We start from the raw sequence: 11,260 nt of genomic DNA on the forward strand, positions 1-11,260 counted from the left end.
TGTCTGGTTGACTCCAGAATTAGTTGGTTCCAGTTTAAACCTAGTTTACCTGTCACTCATCATGCATCCCTCTGAAAGCCTGGTTGGTAACACCTGGAGCGTGTTCTGTGAATATTGGGTCAGTATCCCAGGCAGCAGCCGGTTGTACTAACAAGGATCCCCCTGCTTCACCCCCAAACTCCCTGAGCCCAGAGGCCTGCACCTTTGCTCCCAGCCGGCAGGGGGCGTGCACACATTGTTTCCAGTGGGCTTCCCACAACCTCCCCAGGCGTTGGGCACATTCTGCCCTCCTGGGATTGAGAGCGGTGTGTGAGACATACAGGGGCCCTGGACGAACCAGCCTGTTTAATGTCAAGAGCCTTTAAACTGTGTGGTCTTCCTAGCAGGGAGCCCTCTGGCAATGTACGGGACTGACATGGACTGAGTGGTTCCTCCAGCAGGCGCCCTGCTAGGCACTTGACAAGCATTAGCTCGGTTCGTCACACAAACTACTGAAATGATCAATATTATAAATGAGAATACCAGGTGCTAGTTTTACCTCATTTACAAATGGTAATACTGAGGTTTGGGGCTGGTAAGTAGCTTGTGACCCCTACCCTTGAGGTCCCCTCTTTCTGTTCCCGGGTGGTGGACTTGGACAGGGGGTACAGGCTAAGGTCTGGGCTTCCAGAGGGAGCTGGATTGGAAAGAATACTTCTCAGAAGAAGAATGGTTTATGCTCCCGGTCTCCCTGGGCTTCCTGCCTCCTTGTGGTTTGTTCCCCAAAGCTCTGGGTGGGCCCCTTGAGCAGGCTGGCCAGCTCCAGGCTGCTCTCAAGGGGCACCCAGGGACATTTCCTCCTAATGTCCCTCCCAGCCTCCTGGCACACATTGAAGACCGTCCTGGGTGGTGACACTGGGCTCAAGCAGCCCCATGGGAGGGGAGGCGTCACAGCATGTCATAGTAGAACCAGCTAGCCCAAACCCTCTGCCATTCTTTGTGCAAGGAGCCCCAGACAGGGGGGCCACGGACCTAGGGTCACCTGGCTGGTAACGAGAGAGCCACGGCTGGAACGGTTCTCTGAACTGCGAGGCTTTCTTCAGGCTTTAGCTGATTGTGTTCTCCAGGGCCTGGAATTGCCCTCTGCCCACCACCCAACTTCCCATGACATCCAGGCCTTGCTCCATGTCACATCCTGCCCACCGTGTTCTCGGCCCCACCTCCTGTCCCTCTTTCCCACAGGCTCTCTCCCTGCAATAGAACCAGGTGCTCTCATTAGCCGGTGGCACATGCCTTCCAGTCCAGGTCCACTTGCCTCATACCCCTGGCTGATCTTTGAAACAGGTGCTGAGAGGTGGGGGTCAGTGTACAGGATAGGGCCCTGGGCCAGGAGCTCAGTCACCTGCACTTGAACCTGGCGGACCACTGACATGCGGTGTGTCTCAGGGAGGTTGCTTTACTTATCTGGGCTTCAGTTTCCCCTACAGTCTAGATCAGTGCTTTTCCAACTCTGTCCGTGGGGCCTGCCTCTGGCTACAGTGGACAGGGCCCTGCCCCTGCCCGGATTAGGCTGCAGCTGTCTCTTTTTTTCTTTCAGAGGGGAAGATTGTGAGGTGGTAAAGGTGGTTTGAAAACCATTGTGAGGTCCTTTCTACTCTAATCTTGTTAATGTTTGTACTTCACTCACCCCCCCGCCCCAGCTACTCGCAGGAATATGGCATCTTACAGAGTCTTCTCCATAAGCATATGGGGGATGGGATGGAATGGCAGTGCTGGGAAGCAGAGAAGGGGCAAGCAAGCAGGCAGTAAATGGCCAGGAGGCAGCTGGAAGGACTGGAGGCCTGGAACAGGTTTCTGAGGTGAAGACAGTCTTTGAAAAGGCACTGAGGCTGCCTTGAGTCTGTGGTTTCTGCTCCCTTCCTCCTCCAGGTTCCCTCCTGGCTTTCACCACCACCTCTTCCACAAGCCTCTTGCAGGGGCCACAGAGCCCTTGCACAAACTCCGCGCCTGTCCCCCGCTGCCAGGGCCGCCCACGCGGCCGGGTGGACTCGAGTCTGGCGGACATTGGTGTGGCCGAGCTCTCTCGGAACAAGGTTCGAAAGGGCTATGGGGCTGGCACGGAGCAGAACTCTGTGGCCTGGTCTGCGGGCCAAAAGCCAGGTGGGCCCCCCAAGGCAGGTCTTCCCGAAGCCGCGGACGTCTGCAGGCTTCTCTGGGTGCGCTGGGAGGGGAACGGACTCTGTGTGCCTTTGTCAGATGCGGTGCGCGCTTTCCATCGTGTGGGCATGTTCCTTCTGCTTCCAGCTCTTGGCTCCTCCTAGAGCTACAAATTACACTCTAGCCTTCATCCTGCAGCAGGGCTTCCATGCCCCAGGCTAAGAGGGACCACCCCGGATCGTGCAAGTGTGGCCGCCCACAATTAGAAAAGCCTGTGTTGTGCATGGTTTAACTCTGACCGGGGTTAGAAAAGGCCCCAGCAGTGCAAAGCGGAACCACTGTGACAGCCCAGAGAAGTTCCATCAGGACACTTACTAACACGATGTTTGAATTTCATCATCATCTCCATCTTCACTGTCATCCCAGCACCCGCCCATCTCTGATCCGCTCTCAATGTGATTACCATCTGCCAAGCTCCTGGGGCTGCTCATGCATTCACCTCGGAAGGTCTCAGCAGGAAAGCCTTTCATCTTTTTTAAGAACGTACTATGTGCTGGGCACTTTATAAACTTCAGGTACTTTACAAACTTTATTTAGTCAGCACGACAACCCGGGGAGTAGACGCTTTTGGCTGCAAGTAACAGTGACCTCAACAATCCTGGATTGAGCCTGGGGTCCCTCAATGAACGATAAAGGAACTGATGATCGCAGAGAATAGTCCAGAGGTAGATGCCTCCACCTGCTGAATTGTGCTGTCAGGACCCAGGTTCTTGCCATGTTCCCATTCTATCACCTTTAGCGTCTTGGCTTGGCTAGTTATCGTCATCACAAGGTAGCTGCTATTGCTCCAGCCATCATCATTCCAGACATAACATCTGGCTGCAAAAGGACAATTACTGGGGCACCTCGGTGGCTCAGTCGGTTGAGTGCCGGACTCTTGGTTTCAGCTCAGGTCGTGATCTTGGCGTCGTGGCATTGAGCCCTACATTGGGCTCTGCACTCAGTGCGGAGCCTGCTTGAGATTCTCTTTCTCCCTCTCCCTCTGCCCCTCCCGCTCGTGCTCTAAGATAAATAAATAAATCTTAAAAGAAAAAAAAGAGTCTCAAAAGGATAATTACTTCCTCTCATGTTTTAAGAGCAAGGGAGTACATCCTAGAACAACGCTCCACACGCACCTGAAAGATCCCTCCTCACATCTCATTGACCAGAATTGGGCTGCAGAACCATCAAACATGAATCACTGGCAAGGGGAATGGCATCCCAAGATTACTTTAGACTGATTAGAATTTCCCCCTCCCACCCAAGGCACCTTCAGGAGTGGGTGGACTCCTGAAAGAAAAATTCAGAGCATTAAGGAAAAAAGCAGGAGTGACCATCAGAGGTCTGCCATGTGGGCAGTTATCACATGTCCCATTTTACAGATGGAAAAACTGAGGCTAAGAGAGATGAAGCAGTGAGTAAGTTACAGTAAGATGCCGTTAGGACTTAACTCCAGGATTGTTTGACTCCAAAGCCCTGGCTCCTTCTACTACAGGATGCACCAAGCATTACTCTATGTGCTTATGAGTAAGAAAGATGGGTAGACTGCATCTACCTCAAATTCTTGCTGGAACAAGGGACGGTGTAAATAGCCACATACACTCATATACTATTTCACTGTCAATAAAATTACATCATAAGAATTTACATTCAGGTATGTTCATTTGACTTGCATTTGTCTAAGGCCTTCTAGAGACTTTGACTTTGGGGACAGACTGGTAAGCCCTAGCCTTGAACTTTAGAGAGTCCCTGATGAGGGATTGTGTGAACAGACAGGTACAAATCTTTGCAATATATGCAGATTGCCATGGAAGTATAGAGCCAGGAAATGCTGGAGGCCAGTATCACAGGACAGGTAAAAACTGAGTGGGGTTTTGAGAGATGCATAGAAGTTTGCTCAAAGAAGAAGAGGGGGCAAACATTTCTCCTAGGCAGAGAAAAGAGCCCCGCAAAGGCATGGGCTTGAAAAGTCATACTGTGTTTGAGGAACAAAGGGGGATTTAATGTGGTCAGAGAGTAATCAAGGGGCAGGAAGAGGCAGAGAGGGGGTTACGGGCAGTTTCCCAGGAGTCTTGCCTTCCTAGCTAAGGAGTTTGCCTGGATTCTGTTAGGCACCTGAAAGATTTTGAAGCAGGAAAGTAAAGTGATCAAATGTGAATGATTTTGAAGACTTGGAACCCCCTGATGAGTCCAAGTGAATGTGAGTGGACAATGCAGAAGGGAAGAACCCACGGCTCAGACACAGGTGTGTGCTCCGGATATGTGGATTCCAGAATAAGTTAAGAGAAGTCACTGACAAAGAATGATGCCTCCCTGGTATCAGCACCACGTCCAACTGTAATTGGGACCAAGGTGCCTGTATAGGGATGTGCAGAAACTTGCATAGCCGGAGACTATGAATAGCTTGATTAATGTATCCATACTGAACAAACGTACTGACTTTGAGATAATTATTAAAAGCTAGCTTCTATTGAGTGCTTGCTACATTTTAGGCGCTCTGCTAAGTCCTGCACTGTCTTATTTAATTCTTATTTAAACCTTGTAAGGAAGGTTTAAACTAAATTATGTGAAATTGCCAATATTTGATGTTTAACTTATGAAAACTGATGAGGAAGCCTGGAGGTTGGCTCAAGTCACATTATCACACGCAGCAGACCAGGATTCGAACCCAGGTCTGATAAGGACTCTAGAGTAAGGCAACCCTAAGTTCCCACTGCGGCCACCACTTACTATCTGTGTGTCCTGGGACAAGTTACTTAACCTCTCTGAGCTTCTGTTTCTTCACTTAGACGATGAGGACAATAACTGAACCCTCTGACTGAGGTGTGGGTTGGAAGAGAGAATGCATTAACACACTCAGCACAACGCCAGACACAGAAGAGGTGCCTGATGAATGCTAGTCTGTCTATCATCGCTGCTATTAATATTCCCAAGCCTGGACTGTGGAGCACCTCTCCCAACCTGCTGGGAGGCAGATGCCTTCTGGAATCAGTGTGTCCCCTGGGTGGAAAGGAGAGATTTTACTGCAGGAACCAGATCAACGTTACTGGTAAATAGTCTTCAGGCTCACAGGGCGAGGAGAGCCAGGAGCTACGTCCTCTCGTTGCCAGCACTGCCAGCCTCTGCTTATTCCTTCCCCTCCTGAGGTCTCTGGGTCCTCATGGCCACAGGGGACCGACCCAGGGGGGAGCAGCCTTCCCACTGAAAGAGTAGCTGGGCCAGCTCTGCTTGCACTCAGGGCAGCCTTCCTAGGAAGCTTCTGCCTCCTTTTCCCAGAACCCAGCCTGAATGGGATGTATTTCCAGGATACCCCAGCTGCTTTTGCTTTCGAGAACCACATCCATCAGCGAGGGGTGCTGCGAGTCCCCATTGCCCTCTGGCCTCATGGACGCACTTTCTGGCTTTGTGTACAGATGTCTCTGATACATGCGTGCACGCAGCTGTGCGTGTGGGTCTCTGAGCCCGAGTGGAGCTGCGCTGGAGCGAGCTGGGGGTTGGCACCACCTTGGCAGCCCCAGCCCCAGGACACCTTTGCCTTATTACATTCCACGCTTGGGTGGGGCTCCCACCTGCCGGGTGGGAATTGACTCCCAGCTCCTCTGCATCTAAATCTCAAGTGTTCGCTCTTTAGACAGAAATTACAAGGGCTGCTAGAAGGAAGTTCAAAGCCTGGCCCCCAGCAGTTCTCAGCATATCTGCTGGAGCTGGGCTACTTCCGAGCACAGACCCACACAGAGGCAACCGTGATAATGAGAGGCTGGGAGAAGTCGAGCACAGGCAGGCCAGCTAAACCACACCTTTGTTGTGGCACTTTCGGACGCGTGCAGATCTTTCCCCACCGTCTGCCCCTTTGCTTGGCTGGACTCTTGTATAAGACCTGGCTGCCCCCAGTTCAGTCTCTCTAAAAAGCATGTTCAGTCCCCTCCAGAGAAACTCAAAACACAGACACTCCTTATGCGTTTTCCTGGAAACATTCTATAGCTCCAGCCTGGGAAAACTTCCAAAAGTTTTCCGAACCAACGATGATGATGATAATAATAATAATAATAATAATAATAAAGGAGGTAGGGGGAGGAGAGAAGCTTGGGCAAACGCTCCTGTTGATTAATGTTCAAGGGAACAGACTTGGATTGTAGGGAAAGGAAAAAGGAAGGGTTTTCCAGGTCAATTTAAACATTTGTGTGCTGTTTGCTTTAAAGGCAATTTCAAAATAGTTGGCCTCCCCAAAGCGATTTTTTGGAATCTACCCAGAGGGCAAAAACTTACCCTTCCTTCCCCCATCTGGAAAGTTTTCACACCAGAGGCCCCACTCATTCCTGAGCTCTGGCTTCAGAAAGAAGGACTTTCCCCAACCTTCCAAGATTCCCTGCCCTCCCTCACCCTGCTGACCCAGAAGGAGTCATGTTTGCTCCACCCAGCAGCAGCTGCATTCCAGCTGCGGAGCTATTATGAAACATTTCGGAAGCCTCTGGCTGGAAAGGTACATGGGGAATGTGTCCTAATGACACCTGTGTGCCGGTTAACCCTGCAGACAGAAGCAGCAGGAACGCATTTTTTTGACTTGGGGTCCCCTTCCTAAGTCCACGGTGCAGAAGAGCGGGCTGTCAGCTTGCAGCAAGAGTTTTCTTTTTCTTTTTCTTTTTTTTTTTTTAAGATTTTATTTATTTGACAGAGATAGAGACAGCCAGCGAGAGAGGGAACACAAGCAGGGGGAGTGGGAGAGGAAGAAGCAGGCTCATAGCGGAGGAGCCTGATGTGGGGCTCGATCCCAGAACGCCGGGATCACGCCCTGAGCTGAAGGCAGACGCTTAACCGCTGTGCCACCCAGGCGCCCCTGCAGCAAGAGTTTTCAGTGGTCCCTCAGATAAAAGTGCTGACCAGCCTGACCCCCCTCACTGTGAAACACAAGACACCAAATTCAGACATTTCTGTGAAGATTCAAAAATATTTTCACTTACTCATGAGCTCTCGTCTTTTTAATTAAAGCACAACATCTTGCTCAAAACAAGCCTTTGGAACAGCAGAGTAAACAGAACCTTAATTTAGGAATTTGCCAGCCGATCTCGAGGACTGCGGGCAGGTTACGGCAGCCGTGGGGAGGCAGAGGAGGGACTAAAAGTCTCCGGGAGGCTCCCTGCCCTCCCAGAGAGGGTGTCTGCCCCTGACCATTCAGATGGAGATGGAGGGGGGGCGCTCAGAGACCAGCGAGGATCCTTTAAATCCATAGAAGTTGGCCAGACAGGGCAGGCCTGAGCAAATGGCTTTGCAGGCAGTTGAAGCCCTCAGCAGCTGTCAGAACAACTGCCACCACGCGCTCGTGGCGGCCGGGAGTGTGCACCAGCCTCCGGGGCCTCTCCCCTGGCTCAGGCTTGTCGCCATCATGTGACCTACGGGGGCTACACTGTAGACCCTCGGGTTAATGACACCATCTCAGTACGGCTGGCAGCAGCTGCCTACCTGGCTACCCGCTGTCCTGCCCAAACCGCTTCATTTCCCGGCTCCTGAGATTCTGTACCTTTTCACTAGCGTCACCAGCCGCCACCCAGCCGGACAGCAACAATTAAGCGCCGTGGGAATGCTTTGAGAATCCAGCATCCAGGCTGAGGAACCCCATGAAGTCCTCCATTAATTCCTGGTGCTGAAAGCGGATATGGAAATTGAGCTGGAGAGCTGGTGGCCCGGGTCCCAGGGGGCCACCCAGCTATTGTGAAAGAACCCTCTCCCTTCTTCCTGCTCCTGCGGTCCCACTTCAAACACTCCCTGGGATCCACCTTTTTAACACCTCCAGGGCCACCAAGGCCACCGCCCCCACCCCATTGACCTAACCACCCACTTCTACTCCAAGTCCTTTTAGAGAGCAGCCGGCATGGTTGCCATGGAGAGCGCCCCACCCCCCATACCATGTGGGGCTTTGAGACCCTAGAAGGAAAGCACCAGGAAACCCCAAAGCGGTCTCCCTCCCGAAAACAATGGCTTCCAGGGTCTGTGCCAGACACAATCACAGCACCCGAAATAGACTCATTGTCCTCTTGTGCAATATCCAGGAATTTGGTGAAACTCATCATTTTTCAGGTTACCGATAATGCAAGTCTGGAAACTGAAACAGGAAGGAACACAGGCTGAAAAAGCTTTTCTCCAGCCCACCGCGTTCCTCTCTCCAGATGTAAGATAGGTTTTTTTATTTGTTTGTTTTTTGGGGTTTTTTCCAGCAGTACTTTGGTGGGGTTAAAATTAGCTGGCAGCATTCTGGTCACATGCTAGACAGCAAAACAAAAGGGAGTTGTTCCCCAGCAGCTCCTGAAGCAGCCCCGACAGACCTTCCTAATCCATGGACTTCTGGGAAGCTGGCTCCTTGGGCCCTGGTACAGAGGGGCTGCACCACCGAGTCCCCCTGTCGTCACCCTGCTGTCACAGAGCAGGACACGGGCGGTGGCCAGGCTGTTTGGGATCTCGGAGCTGGCCTCCATCTGGGAAGGCACTCTAGGGCCACAAGATGGCTTTTGCAAATCTTCCCATTTGGAAGAGAGGAAGGCTGAAAAAAAGGAAGAACTTTTGAAGCCAACAAATCAGCAAGCACCACAAGGACATGGAGAGAAAGAGGAAGGGCAGTGTCTGAAATCGTGGAAGGGGGCCTCGCCTTCCGGGGGAATGGGCTGCTCTGGGCATGTTTGAAGCCTAAAAAATCATAACATCCAAGCTATATGTGGCTAGCTTTTTGGGTGGATTCTTTATTCCTGGACCCTGATGATAGAGGCTCATCGTAATCTGCTTTGTTCTTCCAGCTTAAAACTGTCACCAGAAGCCCTGGATGAAAAATGCAGCCTCTGATTCATGCGCACAGTCAGGAAACATCCCTTGCACTCAGTGCAGAAACATGTCCGTCAACTTGGGAAAGGAATCACCGCCACGAAATGTGCTTTTGGCTTGCCAAAGCTTAGCAGCTGCCAGAGCCAAAAACCCAGCTGCCTGGATTGTCTGGGGAAGGTGGTGGCTGGGGTGGGGGGCGGGGAGAGGGAGAGAAAGAGGGGCTTTCTGAATCACCTGATCCGAACCCTACCTCCTGTTTAATTCCAACCCAAAGCCCACCTCGAAATGTCTCGAGGGCCAACTGCTCCTAAAAATCGTGTTTAACACTACCCCTGCAAGCTCTGAGCCCGCTGTCAAGGTGAAGCAGATGGCTCTTATTGATTAATTTATTTATTTGGAAGGGGCTACTTTGAAGTCAGGAGATTCCAGCGAGACAGAGTGCGTTGCCCTGGCCCAAATCGCTGTGACAATCACGAGCAGACACCCAGAGAGAGGTGGGTTAAAAGAAACTGCGGCTAAGCTCCAGGAACTTGGATTTTTCGTCTTTTCCCCTGTCCCGGCCTCCGTGTCAGCTGAGCGCTTATGAAGAAATGGTTCCTTTGGCTCAACATTCTGCGGTATTCAGGGTTTGTGTGAGCTATGTAGGGCCCGCTTTGTCCAAAGGGCTTCATAAACCAAACAGGCCTCTGACTTGGATCTCATCCTGAAGCCTTCCTTATACAGACGGACCCAAACAGAAAATCCCCCCTCACACCCCCGCCCCCGCCCTAACGCCCAGCACATAAAGTCCTCTTTAATAAACATACACCATTTTTCAGCGGAACAGCCTCAAGGTGTCAAAAGTACATAAAGGTCTGAAAGCTGAAACCCTAGATAAACAGTGGGTTGAAATATATTTAGCAGAAAATATTGAAACCCACAGGAAAAATATGTTCTCGTCCTGGGATGGTAACGAAAGGTTTAGGTTCAGGAAACCTTCAGGAAGGAGCAAGTTGGGTTGAGGAGGAATACCGTTCAATGTAAATAAATCCCTAAACCTCTTTGGCCTTCCTGGGCCTTGGCTGGAATGGAGTATTTCATTTTTTCCCCCATTAAACAGGCCACCCGGAGAGTTGGCATTAGAGACCTGAACATGTACCAAATCTGAATGTGCTATTTTGTTTCTGTACATTGAATCAGGCCGTGTTTCAAAGAGCAGCTTGTGCAAAATGGGGAGGGGGGGGCATCCGGACCGGTGCGCCCTCACTCAGTGTCAATGACAGATCGGTTTCACCTCAGTGTCTCGTCCCTGACAGGAACACAGCGACGGTTATTGTTGCCCAAGGTGATGTCATGATCGTTCTTAAACCCGGGGTTCTCGGGGACTCGGTTGTGCCTCTCCTGCAATAAAATGGCTTCAGAAAGACCCACATTTCCTGCCGTCTCAAGGTAGGGGGAGAGAGCGAGAGAGAGAGCGAGAGAGCGAGCAGGACAGGGCAGGCAGCCACTCTCCCTAAGATGGATGCTGCATGATGTAAGCTGCTGGCTAACTGTCTGGCATCCTTGCAGTTTTAAGTTGCCAGCAAAATATTATTAAAAAGATAAAATACACGCAAACCGTGCAGAATGTAAGGCTGCTGTGTTTACATCCGGGTTTTGATGACTCAAAGACTTACACTAGGGCTTGCTGAAAAGCTCTATTAAAAACACAGCTTTGTGAAAGCCCCCAGGGAGCAGGAAGCAGGGCCGGGGTGTGTGGGATCCTAGGAGCGGGGTGTGTGTGTGTGTGTGTGTGTGTGTGTGTGTGTGTGTGTGTGACCCGCCTAGGACCGCGCTGAGGCCGGCGGTCCGGCTGCCACTTAGGGCCCGGGAAGTGCTTCGAGGTGAACCTTCTCTCGGCTTTGGAACCAGAGCAGCCAGGGTTAACCTTTTTCCAGAACATTTATTTCACCATCTCACTGACTAGAGGGAGGAGGGGCAGGAGGCAGAGCGAGAGCCTGCCGCGCTGAGAGGCTGCGGATCACAAGGCCATTCTGATAGCCTCCTGTCCCCATGGCAACTGCAACGGCATTTATCAGTTCCTTCTGCGCACAGGCACAGCAAATCTGCATTGCACATGGCAGGCTTCCAGCATTTCAAATGAAAGAGCACTTTGAACGGCTGCCAAGTTTGGAAGGAGCAGAACTGTCAGGGCTGCTTAAAGCTGGCAGTTTATACTGGGGAGGCTTTCGCTTCCCAGAATCCTCCGGGCCTGGCGCGCTGCCAAGTACTTAGCGGAAGCTAAAAAGTAACTCGCTCC

Source organism: Ursus arctos, unplaced genomic scaffold (assembly GCF_023065955.2).
Source record: "Ursus arctos isolate Adak ecotype North America unplaced genomic scaffold, UrsArc2.0 scaffold_25, whole genome shotgun sequence".
Lineage (NCBI taxonomy): Eukaryota > Metazoa > Chordata > Mammalia > Carnivora > Ursidae > Ursus > Ursus arctos.